General features: G+C 37.1%; 1 long non-coding RNA gene across 3 annotated transcripts in view; it reads right to left on the reverse strand.

Moving 5' to 3' along the window:
• Gm31711 overlaps window positions 1-18,815 on the reverse strand; it is a 109,789-nt gene that overhangs the window by 73,475 nt on the left and 17,499 nt on the right. For 2 of the 3 annotated variants that reach the window (XR_382099.2, XR_382100.2), the window contains 2 exons: window positions 17,544-17,617; window positions 12,590-12,648 (listed from right to left, as the gene is read on the reverse strand). This is a non-coding gene — a long non-coding RNA (predicted gene, 31711). The remainder of the gene's footprint in view (window positions 1-12,589; window positions 12,649-17,543; window positions 17,618-18,815) is intronic. The other variant, XR_873146.1, reaches the window with a different exon arrangement.

Raw genomic sequence — 18,815 nt, forward strand, 5'->3', positions numbered from 1 at the left:
ATACTTGAAATCTTGCAACTGAATTTAGTTACTTTATAAAAATATAAGATCAAAGACCCAAATATATGTGGTGCTCTACTTTGAAACTATTAAGGAAATTAAAGCATATATAGAACTCTAGAATGAGGTCAAGAGGGAAAGTGAGAGAGCTTGAGAGAAGTTAAAGATATTCTAGATACAACTAGGAAACCACCTCATGACTGATAAGGCCAAGGGAGTTAGTATCTATGGGGAGAATGAGCACCTTTGGAATGAGCAGTGTTGGGGTTAAAAGAAGAAATAATGTTGAGGGCTGCCCATTAACTGAGGCTAAGGCTCTGGTGGTGGAGTGTCACCAGTCTGCATGATATTTTTTTTAATTTCCAGGACACTTAGCTAATATTTCTAGAACGGGAAAGAGAGGGATTTGGAATCTTCCAGATGTAGTGAGAATTTTTTTCAGGAATTTTGAAGTTAGAACACCTGGGACTGTCATTTAAACAAACATTAGGAACAAAGACATAGACTATTCATTTGTATAGCACATAGATTTAAATGTCTAGAGACTATATTGAGTAGAACACATACACCAGAGGCAGGCATTCCAGCACCATTTCCATATCTACTGCTAGTGTAGTGCTCATTGTCAAGTCATCACTACTTCCTCCTCCCTCTCCTTATTATAAAAAGGAAAAGTCAGTTCCTCAAATAACTTTAACAGATGAGACTTGATTTTCAATTTCATTGCACTTGTTAAGTAAACAGATCACTTTAAGGGTGGCTTAGACAGATAATTAAGGAGGTGGCCAAATGGTGTCTTAATTATCCTGAAGGACAGGGGTCTGGAAAACTGATGACTCACACTTGGTTTGGTAAGTTGGCAAGTTCTGTCGTCTGGCCATGCAGTCAATTCTTGGAGCAGTATTCTCTCTCTCTCTCTGTCTCTGTCTCTCTGTCTCTCTGTCTCTCTGTCTCTCTGTCTCTCTCTCTTTCTCTCTCTCTTTCTCTCTCCCTCTGTGCGTGCACATGCATGTAAAGCAGCCAACAAGTCGTCTCTCAGAGACATATCCCTTTCATCAGCTTAAGAAATTCTGCAGGAATCAATTAAGCCCTGCATGTTTTTCACCAGAGATGAAAATCTGGCAAGTATTACCTCTTAAGCTTCTCTAAGAAAAAAATTGCCCAGAGCTGGGATTTCATTTGCTTGTTTTTATTCACATCAGACTTCTCCTCTGAGGTAAACACCCTTTATCCTGGGTATTGGGTGTTGATCTTAAAAGAATGTCACTTGTTCACCAATTGTGAATTTAGCAGGACACATGATGACGCTGGGATAGAGAAGATCATCATTGTCACTGTCCCTCGCAAATGTGGCTGTGGTAGCCTTCATTTCCTCTTGAGGATAACTCCTTCATAAGTCTGACAGTAGGGCAAAATAACCGGGTTCTTACAAGTTTTACTAACAGTTTTACATGTACATTTCCCCTTATCTGCAGGTTATGTCTATTTTTATTTGACCCTGATGTTATCTATTTTACAATATGGTAGTATACATCAGTCCAAAAGATTCCTTTGTGAAGGATGGGATATTTTCTGTGGTTTGTATTTTCATTCAGAAAATAAAGTGCTTTGAGATATTCTGTTTAGGATAATACAGCTTAGTGACAATTGATAAATAAATACTTAAGTGTTACTAAAGATGCCATAAGCAAAACTGAAATATGGACTATGAATCCAGAAACAAATAACCTTTACATTATCTATATAATCAAGACCTGGCCAGACCCTTAAGCCCTTAAACTAGTACAGGTAGCCTATCTCTAGAACACATCTTTAAAGAAATGACGTGAACTCTGCAGAGACCTACTTAATAAAGGGCTTGTTTTGATACAGAGAAGTCATAGAAATTGTTTAAAGGTGGGCAAAAGCCATGATTAAGTTTTCTACACATAGCAGATCCAAAAGCCAATAAAATGAAAAGATGGCCAATTTATCACTAAGCCTGACAACCTGAGTTTATTTCTGGTAGTACACATGGTTGAACAAGACACCAGTTCCATTCAAGCAATCAAATAGTTGTGTTATAACATATGAAAGGGTGGCCACTGAAATGTGGTGGTTGGTGAGATTTCAGGTTTTTTTTTATTTTCCTTATATATTTTTCACACTTCTCATATTTTATTTTAGTTTTGCTTATTGGAAGAAAATGTATATTCTTGGGTTCAAGTTAAGCCCAGGAAAGCAAGTCTCTAAAAATGAGAATAGTCTATGCTTTTTGAAGTGTTTTGGTTTCCAGTGATTTGATATACTGAGAGCCCTACCAGGGCCCCAAGAGATGGACTTTTATGTGAATTGGAAACCTGGCATTTTTCAACTCAACTGTTGATGATCTAAAATCTATTTCTCATAGTCTCTCCTGCAAAAACAAATTCAGGTATCTGGGGACAGTTGCCATGCTTGGCTCATGTTGTTTTCTTCTGTGCGACCCTTCTTTGGAATACAGAGACTTCTATTTCTGGAGAATTTCAGATGGAGGAATCATTAGTAAGGACTACCATGTTATTTTTCTACCTTAACTGTAGTATGCATCAAAGTGAAAGGGACTCCAGCTTGATGGAACTGTGTGTGACTGTGTAAACTGAGGTGCCTGGACAAAGTACTCATGTGTGCATGTGCTCACTGGTCTAGAATACTCTCTGCTCAACTAGCTGTGTGTGTGTGTGTGTGTGTGTGTGTGTGTGTGTGTGTGTGTGTGTACAACAATAATAACATCTTCATGCTTAAGAAAGTGAAAATCAAAGAATAAAAACCCAGACACTAGTTGTCTTTGAACATTGACTAGCTCAATCATGTGGGCTTAGCCATCTTGTGGCTCTTAATGTGGTCATTAGTTTCTAGGACACAACCACTTTAAAGAATATTATTTCCATCATTGCTGTCTTTTTGTGTTTGTATGTGTAACTTTCTGTTTAAAGGTCAAGAAATATTTTTTTCCATTTTCTTTTTCATGACATATGAGCACTAGCAAAACCTTAGGCTTCTACAACACAGGCTTCCATTGTCAGTGATAATAAGTACAGGGTACACAACTCTGGGGAGAAAACCACATGTTTATGGGCTTTTAAGCTTTATGAGTATATTGGCAGCTCTGGAGGACCTTTGGGAGGACATGGGACACAAAGAATTATTTCTAAAAAGGTTCCACCTAAGGGTAGGCCTTCTCAGCACAGAAGAGTTGAGACACGCCCCCACTTCAAATATTTACTCCATTCTTTGTTAATTAAGCATGTGAATAGCTTTGAAATCTGTCTCCATTGTTTTCTCAAGGATATAGCTATACTTCATATTATAGAAAGATGAGTAGAAATAAGGTTAGCAAATATGTCCATATCCCACAGGGACATCGACATTTCTGCTTGATTGTTTCCATTCTGAAACTTGGTCAGAGTCTGACAAACAGCCAGTCACCAGCAACAACCAAGGTTGCTGTTTACACTTGCAAGGAGCCTTTGAGCAGAACAGTGCCACTTCTTGCGTTCCTTGGCCCTCTGTTTTATGGTATGAATTAATGGCCTTCTTGCCTTGGCTTAGAATGCTGAATTCCTCTTCTCAGAGTCACTTTTCCATAGCGACATAGTCATCTTCAACACATCTTCACTCCTACGCTGACAAGAAATAGACCAAAACCATGAAAGTTACAAAGCCCCGGAGAAGAACTGAGTTGGAAGCTTCAACCTCAGCACTCATAGGGAGGAGGTGAATGTGGTCAGTGGAAACAGTGTTGCTTCTATAGCCATGCTTCTCTGAAAACAGTTGTCGCCAGTGTACTGATGTGACAATATGGGTTCCAAGCTGCCCAGTTATCTTCTTTCCTTTCATGGCTTGGTATATCTTCTGTTTAGCTTCATTATGTCATCCATCTTGTATTCTGTGGACTTATCATTAAAGTCAGTAATTCAGCATCCACACTCCCACAGGTTGGTTCTATCCTTTTCAGTTTTGCCCACTTGAATTATCTATTCCCAATGCTAGGTTTGTTCTAATGTTGGCCTTTGGAATTGGAACATTGGGTTGGCATTCCCATCTATCAGAAATCCCACTGAGACATCCTGGGATCATCCTGGTGCAATAACTAACATTAGGCAGAAGAGACACTCCTCTATCCTTTATTATATAAACAGCCTTGGTGGACACTTTTTCTGCTCTCACTTTTCCCTGGTCTTCTGTTGTCATCTCCAGGAAACTTCTTTGCATCTGTGTTAAGACCTGGAAGAGATCTGAGCATTATTTTCTTGCCTGGCACTCCTTCTCACCCCAGCATTGTCCACATTTCATTTTCTTAACTTTCATCACTTCTTTCTGGGACCAAAGAATTGGGGCTCTGGCATTTTTCAACTCAGATGTTTGACATCATTTGTTGTAGAAAACTGCATTGTTGAGAGAAACCCTGAACTCATTAGAACCTTTGAGATGATTTAGCCATGAAATTAGTACTTTGTAAGCCTTCAAAGACATTCTGAAAGGTGTCTTACTTCAGTGTGGCTTCTTCTTGACACCCACTAGATGGTCAGAGGATGGATAAATACAGACTAATTTTAGTATGGAAGCAAATAAACAGAACAAAGGGTAACGGGTTCTAAATAGGAGTCATCTTTAAAAAACAAATTTTCAATTTAAATATTTGTATCACTAATCTTTTCTGTTACCCCCCCAGAAACCCCAAGTTGATGCTGCTTGCTAAATCATTAGTCATTGAAATAAATATTGTTCTCCTGTTTAACTAGAAGCTAAATGGAGTGGACTAAACAGAAGCAGTACTGTCTCCAAGACATCCAGTTACATGGCCAATGTGTCTGATCGGAGTTTAGCAAACCCTGAGGAGGTCACTTTGCAGTTCTTCATGGGGAAATGTATGTTTTCAGTCCTTAGAAGCTCTTCTTTCTTCCTCTAAATATGACTAAGCAGTATCCAGACATATCTCTGCATAGAAAGACAAACCCCAGACTTTACCAAAACAAGTACAACAGAAATGATTAACTCTGCATATGGAATTTAGTGTCAGCTTATCGAGTAGAAACTAATTATAAAACTCAAGATATAAAAATAAAAGCTATGGTCACTACCCTGAAAAGGCTTACCTCCTTCAAATTGTCTTTAATAAATCCATGGGGAGAAAGGTCCACCTCTACAAGTTATTTCCATGTTTACTCCCATTAAGTGAAGCCTTTGGCTTAAAAACCAGTTTATAAAATGTCAGTGAAAGAAAAAAACAGGTTTACGATCATGTGTAAAGAATATCTAGTGGGAGACACTAACGTGCTCTGCAAGTCCAAAGCGCACATTTCTTTGCTGAAAAAGCAAAGGACTTCAGTTCCTTGGAGGGCATTTCAAAAGAACTTCTTTTATCCAAGCACCTTGGGTAGTGTCTCACCTCCATTTCATCCTTCCTTCTGTACTGAGTGGGAAAGTGCCTTGTCTTGTCTTGACTCATTGCTCTCTACAGTTACTTTCAATGACCTCCTCTGTATACATGTACCCAGCTGGTCTTTTCAAATGAGTTATTTGATAATAACTATGCTCAGAATTTTCCCATCCTAGTTGCTCCATTAATTTATCCTCCTTCAGCTAGAATTGTGGACTGTATGTTGTCACCTCCCACTCACTCCTAAGTTTATTCTAATATGACATTAACTGAAGTATTGGTGATACAGTTCTTGCTGAGGACATCTGCGGAACCCGTGTTTTTAATTCCAACAAATTTCAGCACAATTCTTAAATATACTGCAATATAAATGCTTCGATTCGTTTATTTCAAATCATACCCTTTAACACATAAGTTCATTTAAAATGTCAAGTGACGATGCACACAGCAGCGATCCCTGCAGAACCTCTAACACTGATTCATATCCCCTTGCTCTGTGATTTCTGACAAGTCTGGCTTCACTTTGGTCCTAAATTCTTTTCGTGGATCTTAATGTTGCATTTCTTCTCTTCTTGCCCTCCTTCCTCTTTCCTGTATCTACAAGTGTTCATATATTTCCTGAATTTCTTGTATTTTAATTTTTCTAATTTTAGTGTGATCTGTTGTTCCTTCACTCTGTTGACAAATGTCTGGTCCTTTAATGTCAGAAAAGCATGTTTATATTCTAGCATTTCTTCTCATACCATTTCTCTGACAACTTTAATTTTTCAATATTGTCTCTGTTTTAAAACTCCAATAATGTAGCAAAAATATCAATAACATAGCTAAAACCTTTATTAGGTTTTCATCCGATTTCTATGTTTTTTATTCAAGACTCTCGGTAAATTTTTAATTAATTTAGACTCATGCTGAGATAAATATCTCAGAGAAATAATATGTTTTTTAAATTAATTAATTAACTAATTAATTAAAGTATTTGGTTTTCTTTCTGAAGTACATATTTCCTTAAAGGCAGAGTTCTTTAAGTGAATCAAATAGAGACTTAATTACCTACTCATTATATACAGTTGCTTTGTAGTAAAAAAAAAAAAATTACTACCTTTGCAGTTTAGTTCATTCTAAATCATTGTGTGCTCTCAAAGGTGTCTGGTTTTCATGAAAGATTTTTGTCTAAAAATATGACACTCAAAACAGAATCCCTTCATAGGGTTCCTTATATGCCAGTTATGCTATTATCTCAGTGTATTTCATTGGGGCTTCCTTATAGTTTTAGAGATTTAATCCATTATCTCCATAGCAGGGAGCATAGTGGCACCATGCAAGCAGACATGGTGCTGGAGAGTAGCTGAGATTTCTACATCCAGAACCACAGGAATGGGGGAGGGAGAGGGTGGGGAAAAGGGAGAGGGAGAGGGAGAGGGAGAGGGAGAGGGAAAGGGAAGACTGGTTTGGACTTTTGAAACTCTAAAAACCACACTGAGTTGACATACTTCTTCCAACAATGCCACAGCTACTCCAGTAGGGCACATTTCCTAATCCCTTTCAAGAAGCGCCACTCCCTAATGATCACGCATCCAAACAGATGAGCCAATGAGAGTCATTCCTATACAAAGCACCACAGCCGTTATGAGTTAATGACTTCAGATCTCAATCCCTAACCCAATAACAATTTTGGTTTCTTCTCACACTGTGTGCCTAAGGAATGTCTGTCCCCAAACTTTTTCAAGGAGAATCCACTGCATAATTTATGATAGAATTCTCTGGAACTTAGAGTTTCACTGGACCCTTTGTACTTCATGGTCAATGTTGTGGGGACCCAGATGTGAAATGTTCAAAACAGAGGCTTAGGAGTCATTTGTATCACTTCTTCCTCTATTCCATTGATAAAATATTCCTATTTTGGTTCAATTAGATGTGAAGTAGGACGGTGAATGAAGTCCATTTGTGAGAATGGGAAGAACATGAGGTCATTTATAAACCCAGTTTGCCACAATTTCAAAGCACAGTTGAAAATACGTGCATTTATATCCTTATATTATTTTCTCAGCACAATGGCATTTCACTTTATTTTAAGCCCAAACTACCTGATTTTCAGAAACAGCCAAAAGGTCATGTTCATTACAAAGGCTTATTAATATATTTACCCACTAGCTTCAGGGAATGCAGAACTCCAGTCTCTTCGTAAGGTGTGTATAACCAGGGTGAGAGAAACATATGAACACAAGATAGTCTAGGTGATAACAAAGGCAACATAGCATGGGCCTACTGTTGTTAGCTCTTTTCTTGTTGGTGTGACAATATGCTGACAGAAGCAACTTAAGGGAGGAAAGGTTTACTTAGGCTCATGGTTTCATAAGAATTTCAGCCCATCATAGTGGATAATGCATGGTGGTGATGGCTCTGGATAGTGTGTGAGGTACAACACTTTACATTGCTGCTGGACACAGAAGCAGACTACTGGAATGGACCCAGAGGCAGGTGTTAGTCTGCAAAGCTCTGCCCTAATATTCTTCTTCTACCTGGTGGGCTCTCAAAGTTGTGTCACAAGCTGGCAATCAGATGCAGGCCTATGGGGACTTTCTGATTAAAACCAAAAATATTTCTGAATACAAATAAATTGTATAGAACACAAATGTAGATATCATGCCTACATCTCTGTCATACACCAATGATGCACATTCAGTGTGTCTAGGTGTTTATCAGTTGTTTTACTTTTAGTCTTTTTCTTAGTTATAAAAATTATTAAATATGTAAATGTTATTAAATATGTAAGTCTGACCTGCTTATGATTAAATATATAAATATAACCTGATCATCCAATTTACACACACACACACACACACACACACACACTTTTAGAACAGAAATTTTAAGTTCTTAGTTATCTGTAGTTTTTATTTATGGGTAGAGTCTCTTGAGATTTCCCTTCTTCTATGTGTTAGTATGTCTCTTATATGGTAAAATGTTAATGTCTTCTTTAGGCAGTCATACTGTGGTGGAATCATGGGTGAAGCAGCTTCCTTGTTATTTCTAGGAGATATAGTCTCACAGCATATTTCTTGGTCCTGGCTTGTCCATCTGTCTTAAGTGTTGCTTCTTGAGCCTTAGGTATAGAAGTTATGTATTAATACAGATGTTCTCTGCATTTTCACGAGTTGTGGGTTTCTGTATTGGTCTTTGTTGCAAAGAGAAGCTTCATTGGATAAGACCTAAACTTATCTATGGGTATAGGATGAAAAAATCTTCATATATATAATATAAATATATAAATATAATAGAGTTAAGAATTATGCTAATTTAGTAAAGTAGGGGTCACAGTTCTCTTCTAAGGTCTAATAAGGCCCTTAGAAGCCTAGCCCTGGGTAGATGGCTAGGTTTCCAGTGCCATTCATGGTTTTCTTTCTGATGAATTGACTTTAAGTCCAATTAGACAGCTATTGGTTACCACCAAGCTATTACAACCTTTAAGGGTATTCTTTCTTGATGGTCATTGTAACAGTTTTTAAGTGCCACAGATTCTGTGTAAAATTATTGGTGGTTTCCTTCCTTAAAATATTGAACTTTCTGAATTCAAGGCCAGCCTGATCTCAATAGAAAGATACAGCACAGCTAGTGCTCCATAGAGACATCCTCCCTTGAAGCCAAACCAATCCAAACCAATCCAATCCAATCCGATCCGATCCAATCCGATCCAACCCGATCCAAACTAAACAAAATGTGTGTTTAGCCAATGCTGTATAATGTTTTTGGAGTTCATATGAGGGTAGAAATATGGATAAGTTTATGTGTCTTTCAAAGTTCTATGTTTTCTGAGTTCTAGTGTCCATCCATAGGGGCTTTAAAGACAGCTTCCCTGTTTAATATCCGTGTGATTTCTACTTGGTACACCTCTCTGTGCATTTATGGAATCTGGATAATAATATTTAACTTCATTAATGTTAAATGAAACATATGCATCCCGGTGATTTGCATGCTATATTTTACTTAGCCTCATCACTGGTGACTGCGAAGAGTGAGCTCTTTCCCTCTTTCTTCTCATTTCATCATTTGCCATTCTATCTTGAAGGAACAATGTGTTAAAATAAGTAAGTTATACAAGGGGCAGCAAGTGGGCATGAACAAGAGCAACTTCATCTGCTCCTCTACAACTCTCGTGATAAGGTTTAATGTTAAGTGGGACAGCAGTCCTTGCTGGTGATATCTATTTAAAGTGGGTTGGTTTTGCTCCTAGGCCTAAGATACAAGGTTGAAGAATGAAACAGGCGTTACCAGACTTAACTTGACAGGAGAACATGTCTTACTGAGAATTGTCTCCATCTTACTGACCCTGTGGCCCAAAGTGAAAGGAGAAATAATAACGGGGTGTCTACAGTGGCAACCCGTAGTGGAACATCCATAGCTAACTAATTATTTCATTTATTTCTAGGTCCTGAAATGGTTTAGTGCTTTCAAAAGTGCCTTGCTTCTAACTAGGGAGATAGTTGTTACTCCTGCGACCTCTGGCTTAAGTGTAAGTTCATGAAACATGTTGATTTTCATAACATTTCAAATGGAGCTCAAATCAGCTGTCAGTTGTTTATAAGTAATTTTCCTTATTATACAGAACTCTGTTATTATTATACTTCAAGTCAAGATGGGAGGAGGCGCCTGAATCATGCCAGGAATGAGTTAAGTCAGCTTGCTCAAGAGTAGATGGGAAGAAATGTTTGGCTCTTCCTCTGAGTCAGTCATTGTGCTTTCTCAGGGTTCTAGACTTAACATTCTCTATTTACAGACTTCCCTTCATACACCTAACACTGAAACTACAGAATTTGGGATGTGCTATTGAACAGCAATCTTGAGTTCTCAAGATTCATCTTTGTGCATTTTCCAGGAGCCCTAGAGAGATGTCTCACACATGAGTGATGTGAGAATAAAAGATGGGAGTGTTTGAAATAGCTTGTCCTTTATTTTCCAAATCGAAGGATAGGCCACCAAGGAGACATGTCACAATCTAGGCTGTCTTACGCTCATGCCTGCAAAAGTCAAATTAAAAATATTTGAAGGTGACTTGAACACAGACTTTTGGATACCATAATGTAGTGATTAGAGTCCCAACCTTAGTGGTAGTATTGGGTTCATGACTTAGAACCTATTTCTTAATATATAGCCTCTCCCTCAAGGCAACTTTACTAGTTTTCTCATCTTTGAAAGATGGAAAATAGAAAATTTAAAGACCCATTGTATTGATGCTTATAGACTGAATACTTGACACACTCTCCAATGGGTGACAATCATTATTAGCAGGGACAACACCTTTTATCTTTCCCCTTTCTGTCAACAACAGCCACTTCCCCCACAAGGCTACAGCATACTGTGGTATTTCATCCCATCCATCTCTTTCTTCCTATCCACCAGTCCCTGCTACACTGTGATTTGGATATAGTGGGCCCTTAATACAATCTTGCTAAGGAGTGAATGAATAAATACATAAAGTGTTTGTCACTTAGGAGATACTCAGTAACATAAGTGCTTTTTCCTCTGACATCAGCTTCCCTTTCACTAATTTGAATGGCAGAAAATACCCTCTCAACTTGTCATACTGTGTATTTTTGGAGGAAGGAAAAAAAATGAACCAATTCCATGAGCAGTGAAAGAGTTTAGTGAAAGAGAATTTAAAGCCAGCAATCTGGTCGATTCTGAGGGTATAAATTAAACTAGTTAAGCAGCCTTGATCCAGGCTATCAGCAAGACAACTGTCAGACCCTGGCATTTACAGTTTTCCATTCTTTCTTAAGATTAGGACATAAAATTCTAACCCAAAACATCAAAGGTTACAAAGTGAAATAGGATAACAACAAAATAATCCTAAATAGTTCAGTGTGGATTGGAACCAAAGACTGACGACTATGACTGTCAGGCTCATCTAGGTCCTATATTGCTAACAGATGGTAAGCATTTTCATGGGCTTGGGACTAGTTTAGATCAGAGTGAGAATCCTCCCCTTCCCCCAACCTAAGAGGCTCTAATTAGTACGGAGGACATTAGATCAAGTTAACAATCTGGGCTGACATCCTATTTGTTAGTTTTAGATTGAACTCATACCTTAGAGTAGCTGAATGAGCTTATTAACACACACACACACACAAACACACACACACACACACACGCACACGCACACGCACACACACTAAAAGAGTAGGTTTCTTTTCTATAGAGATCAAAATAAAGATTTTCAAAATCCTCTAGAAAAGGGCTCCAAAGATTTGTTGGATATCAAATAACTTCTTCAAGACAACATTTTGATGAGTTAAGTGTAAATGAATCAGAAACATATGGATTAAGTTTCCCTTGAAATATACAGGGGCTTAAAAATCAAAGACAAAACACTGCCTGGCCCAGGGTCTTACAGGTTGTGCCAAACCCAACACATTTGAGCAACAGTTCAAGATATTTGAGGGATCCGAGGCCGGAGCCTGCCTGACCACGCCTTGTTCCTACCGTATTGAAATAGAGAACATAAGTAATGCCTTTTATATTGCATTATTACTGAAAATTCCTCATTCTTTGTGGTTTGAAAATTAGCTAGACTAAGACTTACACACACACACACACACACACACACACATACACACACACACAAACACAAAACCCTGCAAGTGGTGTCTGCAGCACACTAAGCTCCTTAAAATCCTGAAGGCAAGTTCAAGTCGTTGGCAGACATTGTTACTATCTGAGACTGGTACAGAACTGGGCATTGGCAAGCTTCAAACAGTAAGATACTGGTGAATCTGAGACTTGTACTTCTGATTTTCCCTGTGATACCAGCAGGAAGGGTATACTGGAATAAAGAATAGTTATTTCTGAAGATGTCACACATCAATCATTACTTCTAATAGATTTCTTATCTGCTGTATATAGTAGATTTTACAATTAATAACTTGCACATTTAAAAAACTCATCACAGGAAACAATAGCTTGAAATAGATTTTATTAGTTAAATATGTTATTGCATGTTTAATTTTAATTTGAGTAGCATTGAGTAGCATTTATAATTAGTCCACTTTTATCATTTGCGATAATTAATAAAATCTTAGTACAAACTATTTACAGACTTAGTCAGTTTAGTATTGACTAGTCACATCACCAAATCCAGGAGTAAGCAAAGTGATGTGGATATCTATTTGGAAAATAGAGACAATTATTTACCTTAGGATATGTATGGTCAGTCTATCTTAAATGTTCATCTTATCAAAAATAATACACATCTGGAAGAAATATAGAAAATAGAGAGAAAACAAACAATACATTTTAAGTCATCAGTCAATAGAGTACTACCAAGAAATGAGAACTTTTTACATAAATAATCCCTTTGTCATTATGTGAAACAAATATTTAATTGCCATTGTGTCTCTAGAAACTTTGATCCCCTGAAGATACAATACACTCAGAATGGTACCAATACAATGTGCACTAATCTTAGAGAAGAAGGGAGAGATGTAAGTGCCAGGGTCTGATGGTATTACTGCTGATACTCTGCAACAAGGCTGCTTAACCAGCACAAATTAAAGCTGTAGAACCAACTATATTATTAGCTTGAAGTTTACAAGAATGTCTACCTTATTTTGTGTTTCAAGTTCTCAGACATGACAACACATTAAAACCAAGATCTAGTATCTAGCCACAGGGTTCTGAGAACCATTCCTCATGGGTACTGAAGGAGAACTCTACTATTTTGTGGTCTGAGTTTTTCAGTTACTATATTGTGAACGAACACATTTAGCAATCATTAAACAAACTGCAACTCTGTCACTGACCATAGACTAAAGTTTCATAGATCTATTACAGTTTATTTAACCAGGTATTCATTGTGAGGGTTCTCATATACTGCAAGCAAAATCCAAACTAATGGGAATATGTTTTAGGAAGACTTTGGTTTTCTTCCCTTAAATTCCTCAGAGTGTAATATTTGGATAAAAATAGTCACATGGTATTTTTGAGATGCAATCCCACATGAGCTGGTTTGGCACAAAGTGGTAACTGTAGCTCTGGAATTACCCAGAAAAGCAGTAACACTGAACTCTCCTCTACAGATGTGACAAGGGAGGGACTCCCTCTCCTGGTTCTAGTTAAAAGCGAGTGTTAATTTTCTTCCTAGCCTAAAGATGATAAAGGTGAAAAAGCACAAGTCCCCAGTGTCATCAGCCCATCCTTGACACTAGTGAGTGTCGCCAGGAACTGGCTTGTTTTGCACTCATGTTTCCCTTTGCCATTACTTATTTGTACTGGATGAATGCACATGATTTCTTCTGTTTATTTCTCATTAATTAGTGGATGTCCCTTGTATTTTACAACAATGAGACTTAGCCATATAGCTTGCAGTATTGTTTGTGATGAAATGTTTACAATTTTTATTTCAATTCTTCTATCAGTCTCTTCCTGATTATATATTCTAATTTTTGTGTTCATTATAAATGGCCATCCAAAGCTCAAGATTTCATAAATATTTGTTACATATCTATTGGATCTTTAATGCTTTTTAATATTTAACTTTCTTTGTTTTGTTTCATTTGGACAGGGTCTTGAAATATATCCTCATCTAGCCTTGAACACAAAATATTCTTGCTTCAATATTTTGAACACTGGGGTTATTTTAACAATAGGTTACATGTTGGCTTATGCTTAACTTTACAATGTTGTTTGTTTTCTTCTTTTGTTTTGGTTAATTGTATATTAAAATATACAATTTAATTAAATTAATTAACCATAAAATGTTTATAACTTTCCATTTAGACAATTTTCTATGCTAAAATTCTGGAATTCAGAAGGTGTATGAACAGACTTTAATAAGTCTTTTATAATCTCCCTCCTTTCTCTGGTCTGCTTCATTAGGTGTGGTGATACAAATTGCCTGCCTCTGACTCAGAGCATGAAGAAGGTAATGGGTGACCAGTCATCCTAATGTGTCACTGTCAGTGTCATACAAAAGGACAACATGCCATTGAGACTCTTTAATGTCATGATTCTACACTATGAATGTATACTAGGTGGCAAGGACTTGTTTAGGAACTCTTTATACTGTGCAGAAGAGAACCCTTAGTGAACACCAATGAGAAAACAGGGCCGTAGTTCTCAAATACAAAGAAATGGATTTTGCTACTAGAGATCATGAGAGAAGATTCTTCTCTAGTTGAACATTCAAATGAAAATAAAGTCCAATGAAATTCAATATAACTTCATGAGAAGAACATCTTGCCCATTGTGTTCAGACACATAAGCTATGAGGTCTGTAAGATAAGAAATGCGTATGATTAGGAGCTGCCAAGTCTGTGGTGATTAGTTATGCTCCAATAAAAGATGAACGAATCAAGCATTATTTGTTGAAAAGTTGTTTGTCTCTGGATTTTACGTTTTACTTTATGATGCATCAAGAGATTGTTTATTCAGTTTTTCAATCCAGAAACATTTAAGCAGACAGAGAGCTCTGAGGTGATTGCTTAGCAGTTATTTGGGGAAGCATTCAAGTTTATTTGGAGAAGACATTGGTAGTCTGCATGTGTAATGCTAATGCCAGTCAATAGAAAACATAAGACAGCCGCTGCTGAATGGTGATCAAAAGGCACACATGGGCTAAGTCATATGGTTTTGAGGCTTCCTTGAAATGTAGCTTATGTCAGAATAAAAGCTTGTATGTATGAGCGCACGCGCACACAATTAATGGAACACACACATGATTAATGGAATAACTTTTGAGTATTGAGCAAGAGAAACTCCAAAATTCTGGTTAAAAATAAGTATACAATAAGCTTATGTACTGATCCAGCAGCAATCATGAGTGTCTCCCCAAAAGCACTTTTTGTTTTTCTCTTTCATCTACTTTGATCACCACTCCAGTAAATGCATAGATATTTTTAAATTGTATTATTATCATTCTTTTTGTCTTATTATTATCAGTGCTGGGAGTTGAACAGTCTCACTCATGCTTGGAAAAATATCCAATACAGAACTGTACTCCAAGCCTAATATTTTATTATTTTTAATAAATTTTACTTTTAGTGTAAGAGTTTCTCCACACAACTTCTGACACCCTGACCCCAGCATATGCAGCCTCTGTAACTTTCAGCATCTTTCACAATGTATTTACACTGACCAAGCAGAATGAAGGCACAACTGTCATAGTACTGATACTCAAGTCCATAGTTTACAAGTGAGTTCATGCTGATTATATATATTAAACAGGCTTTGACGTGTGTGAAGACATACATCCACATATCAGCGTTGTACAGAATAACTTCCTTGTCTTATCTCCTTTGGTCTTGTTATTACTTTTCACCTCTTTATAGTCCTCCTCACTTTCCTTTTTTTTTTTTTTTGGTATTAAATTTTAATTACAACAGTTTTTCAATGTCTCTTCTTCTTAAAAACATTCCTGTATATCCCTGTCCACTCTCCTTCAAAGTCATGGCATTTTTCCCATAAATGCTATTGTGTTCATATCTTGTCATTGTGCTTAGCTTTGTGTTCTATTGAGTTTAACTACAACCATGGATTTAGTGTGATCCAAGAGAGCCTGGTTGACTCACTAGTTGTTATAAAACTGAAGATGACGGCTCCTCCTCCTCCCAAATCTATCAATAATCAATAGTTTAACAGGAAGGCTTAGGGTCTCATGAGCTTTACACACACACACACACACACACACACACACACACACATTGTTGACAAGTTACAGACACAGATTTGTTCGGTCCCAGTGTAACCAACTATAGCTGCTATGAATTTATGATCACAATGACTGTCTCATGTCTGGAAGATCATAGCCTTCCTCCTTATCTTCCAGTTCTTACATTCAGTTTCTGCTTTCTGCTCTTCAATGTTTCCTTGAGCCTTAGAAGGTGTGGTTAGCATGCCAAATACTTAGAATCATGTGATGGGTGACTTATGTAAACAAATGTTTTTCTGTGATTAATATGCATTCATAGTTTATTCTTTTATTTCCCTGGCTTGATAGCAATATTTTGTTCAGCACTGTATAATATTCTACTGTCTGGATGAACCACAGTGTATATATCCAGTCATCTGCTGAAAGGCATTGTTGTTCATGCTTTGAATTTGATAATTATATATATAAAGTTATGAATTATAAACATCTATGTATAAGACTTTGTGTAGATATAAGCTATCAACTTTTGTTTGAGAAAATACCAAATATCACAACATGTTGGTTGTATAGAGAAAGAATATGTCTAGTCTCATAAGAAATTGCCACTATACATATTAAATAGCTGTACCATTTTTTATTCAAGGAAAGAGAAGGTAGAGGAAAGAGAAGGGACTCAAAAAAAGAGACAAAGTGACAGAGGAAAGAAAGAAAGAACTGTGGCAGATTTATTTTATTTTGTATGTATTACTTGCATTTAGGTATGGGCTCCATTTGAGTGCTCAGTGTATGGGGGTTTGAAGAGGTTCCCTGGACCTCAAATTATGGATGGTTATGAGCCACTATGATCCCAGAGCCAATGTTGTCTGCAAAAGCAATAAGTATTCTCCACCTCTGAGCAAAAATCTCAGCCCCAAATCTGTGTTTTTTGTTTGTTTTTTGTTTTGTTTTGTTTTGTTTTGTTTTAAAACTTCTTCGCTACTTTGGCTTACTTCTTTTTCAAATTTAATTTTATATTTTATGGTTTCTTCGATAACCACCTGTCCTCCAAAGATCTCTTTGGAATTTTTAGTTCAAAGTCATTAACTGTATGAAGAACATATTCTCAGATATCAAGGTGACATGTGTTTCTAGGCCTTCAAATATGTCATTATTTCCCCTGTTAAATATTTGTAAAGTTACTGTAGGCCTAGAACTTATTTTGGATAAAGCTATAAATGTGTTAAATTTTAAAAAACAATTGATGTATATATATTAAAATAATTTACGTGGCCTTACCCTGTAAATGGATACAAAATTGCTCCTACTAAACACCATAGGCTGGCAAATAAAAAGCACAGCATTAAGCAGGAAAGGGGTTACTTCTTTCGGGGTTGTCTAGAGATGTCTCATACACACCAAGTATTGCTCTTAGATTCCCTTTAGAACTTTATTCTAAGACCCTTATGGCTGAAGACAGCTCATACTAGAGTCATAACACTGAGACATGCAGCTGGCACTCACCTGGAAGCTTCGCCACTATTAGTCAGCTATCATAATGCTGGAAGGTGATAGGTCATTCTTTCACCTTCTGGAAACTGAAATCAAAACAAACAACAAAAAAAAATCAGTAAGACAAACAAACAAACTAATCAAAAACACAAAGCTCACAGAAGACATGGAATCTGTTTTGTTTTAGCCAACTATTTGTAGGCAAGGTGTCTACTGATACTCATATTCTTAGTTTTAGGGAAGTGGTTTTCCCCCTTCATTTCATTTGTTGCCTTTGTGAGTGATAGTTTGAGGCACCCATTCTATGTACAGTTTGGGAAATGGACTTCATTACATGTTTGACTGATTTATTTCACTTTTTATTAAGAAATATGAATTCTATCAAACATGTTTGTAATCTTTTCTCTTTGTCTCTCTGTGTCTCTGTCAGTTTGTCTCTGTCTTATCTCTGTGTCTGTCTGTCTATCTCTCTGTATCTGTACCATACTGGCCCAAATTCTCTTGGCCCCATCATATGCGTATGGGCAGTGGCACAGCCTCAGGCAATGAAAGCAAATGTAGTCTTTCTTATTTATCATTAGTTTGTTTTGTAACAGTGCAAGGAAACTGCCTCTTCTTTGGTATTTCCCAGAACATATAGAGCAAGATCTGATGTTGCATCAGCAAGGAGACAGAGGCCACAGTCCAATCTCTGAAGTCTGGTGCATAACAGCATAGGTATCAACAAAGGGCAAAATTAGGAACAGCAAACCAAGAATAAACTAAAGAAGGTGAGATGTTTCTGTCTCTACTGCAGTTCAGGCCTCAGGGAGACCCTATTCATCTCATTTGCCTTCTTCCTATCTCCAGGTGATATTCTATTAGACCAGAGCTGTACATTAAGGAGGCTACATATGTCCCAACTCCTAGCTTCTGTTGGGTTAATGTGTAATAATTGAGAGACTGTCAGTTTTTCTGTCTCTACCCACCAATCTCTTTCTGTGTGTGTCTTTTTCTCAGCTTGTGAGAAGAGGCTAGTTTTGCAACACCAGAAAGCCAGCACTGAGCCCCCAGTTTCACAAGCATCAGCATTATCCAACAGCAAAAATGTTGATAGTATTTTACCTTTTTCTTAAAACTCCCTAGGTGAACTTCAGGGAACTGAATATTCACATGTACGTGTTTTGCAGAAAACGGTGTCTCTAGTGTCTTTGATTTCCTTTGATTTTTCATTAATTAGAATTTACCCTAAGTAAAAGCACTATTTTTCCTGTTCCTGCTTTTGTTCTTCAGGTTCTTGTGTCA

This window comes from Mus musculus, chromosome 13 (genome assembly GCF_000001635.26).
Source record: "Mus musculus strain C57BL/6J chromosome 13, GRCm38.p6 C57BL/6J".
NCBI lineage: Eukaryota > Metazoa > Chordata > Mammalia > Rodentia > Muridae > Mus > Mus musculus.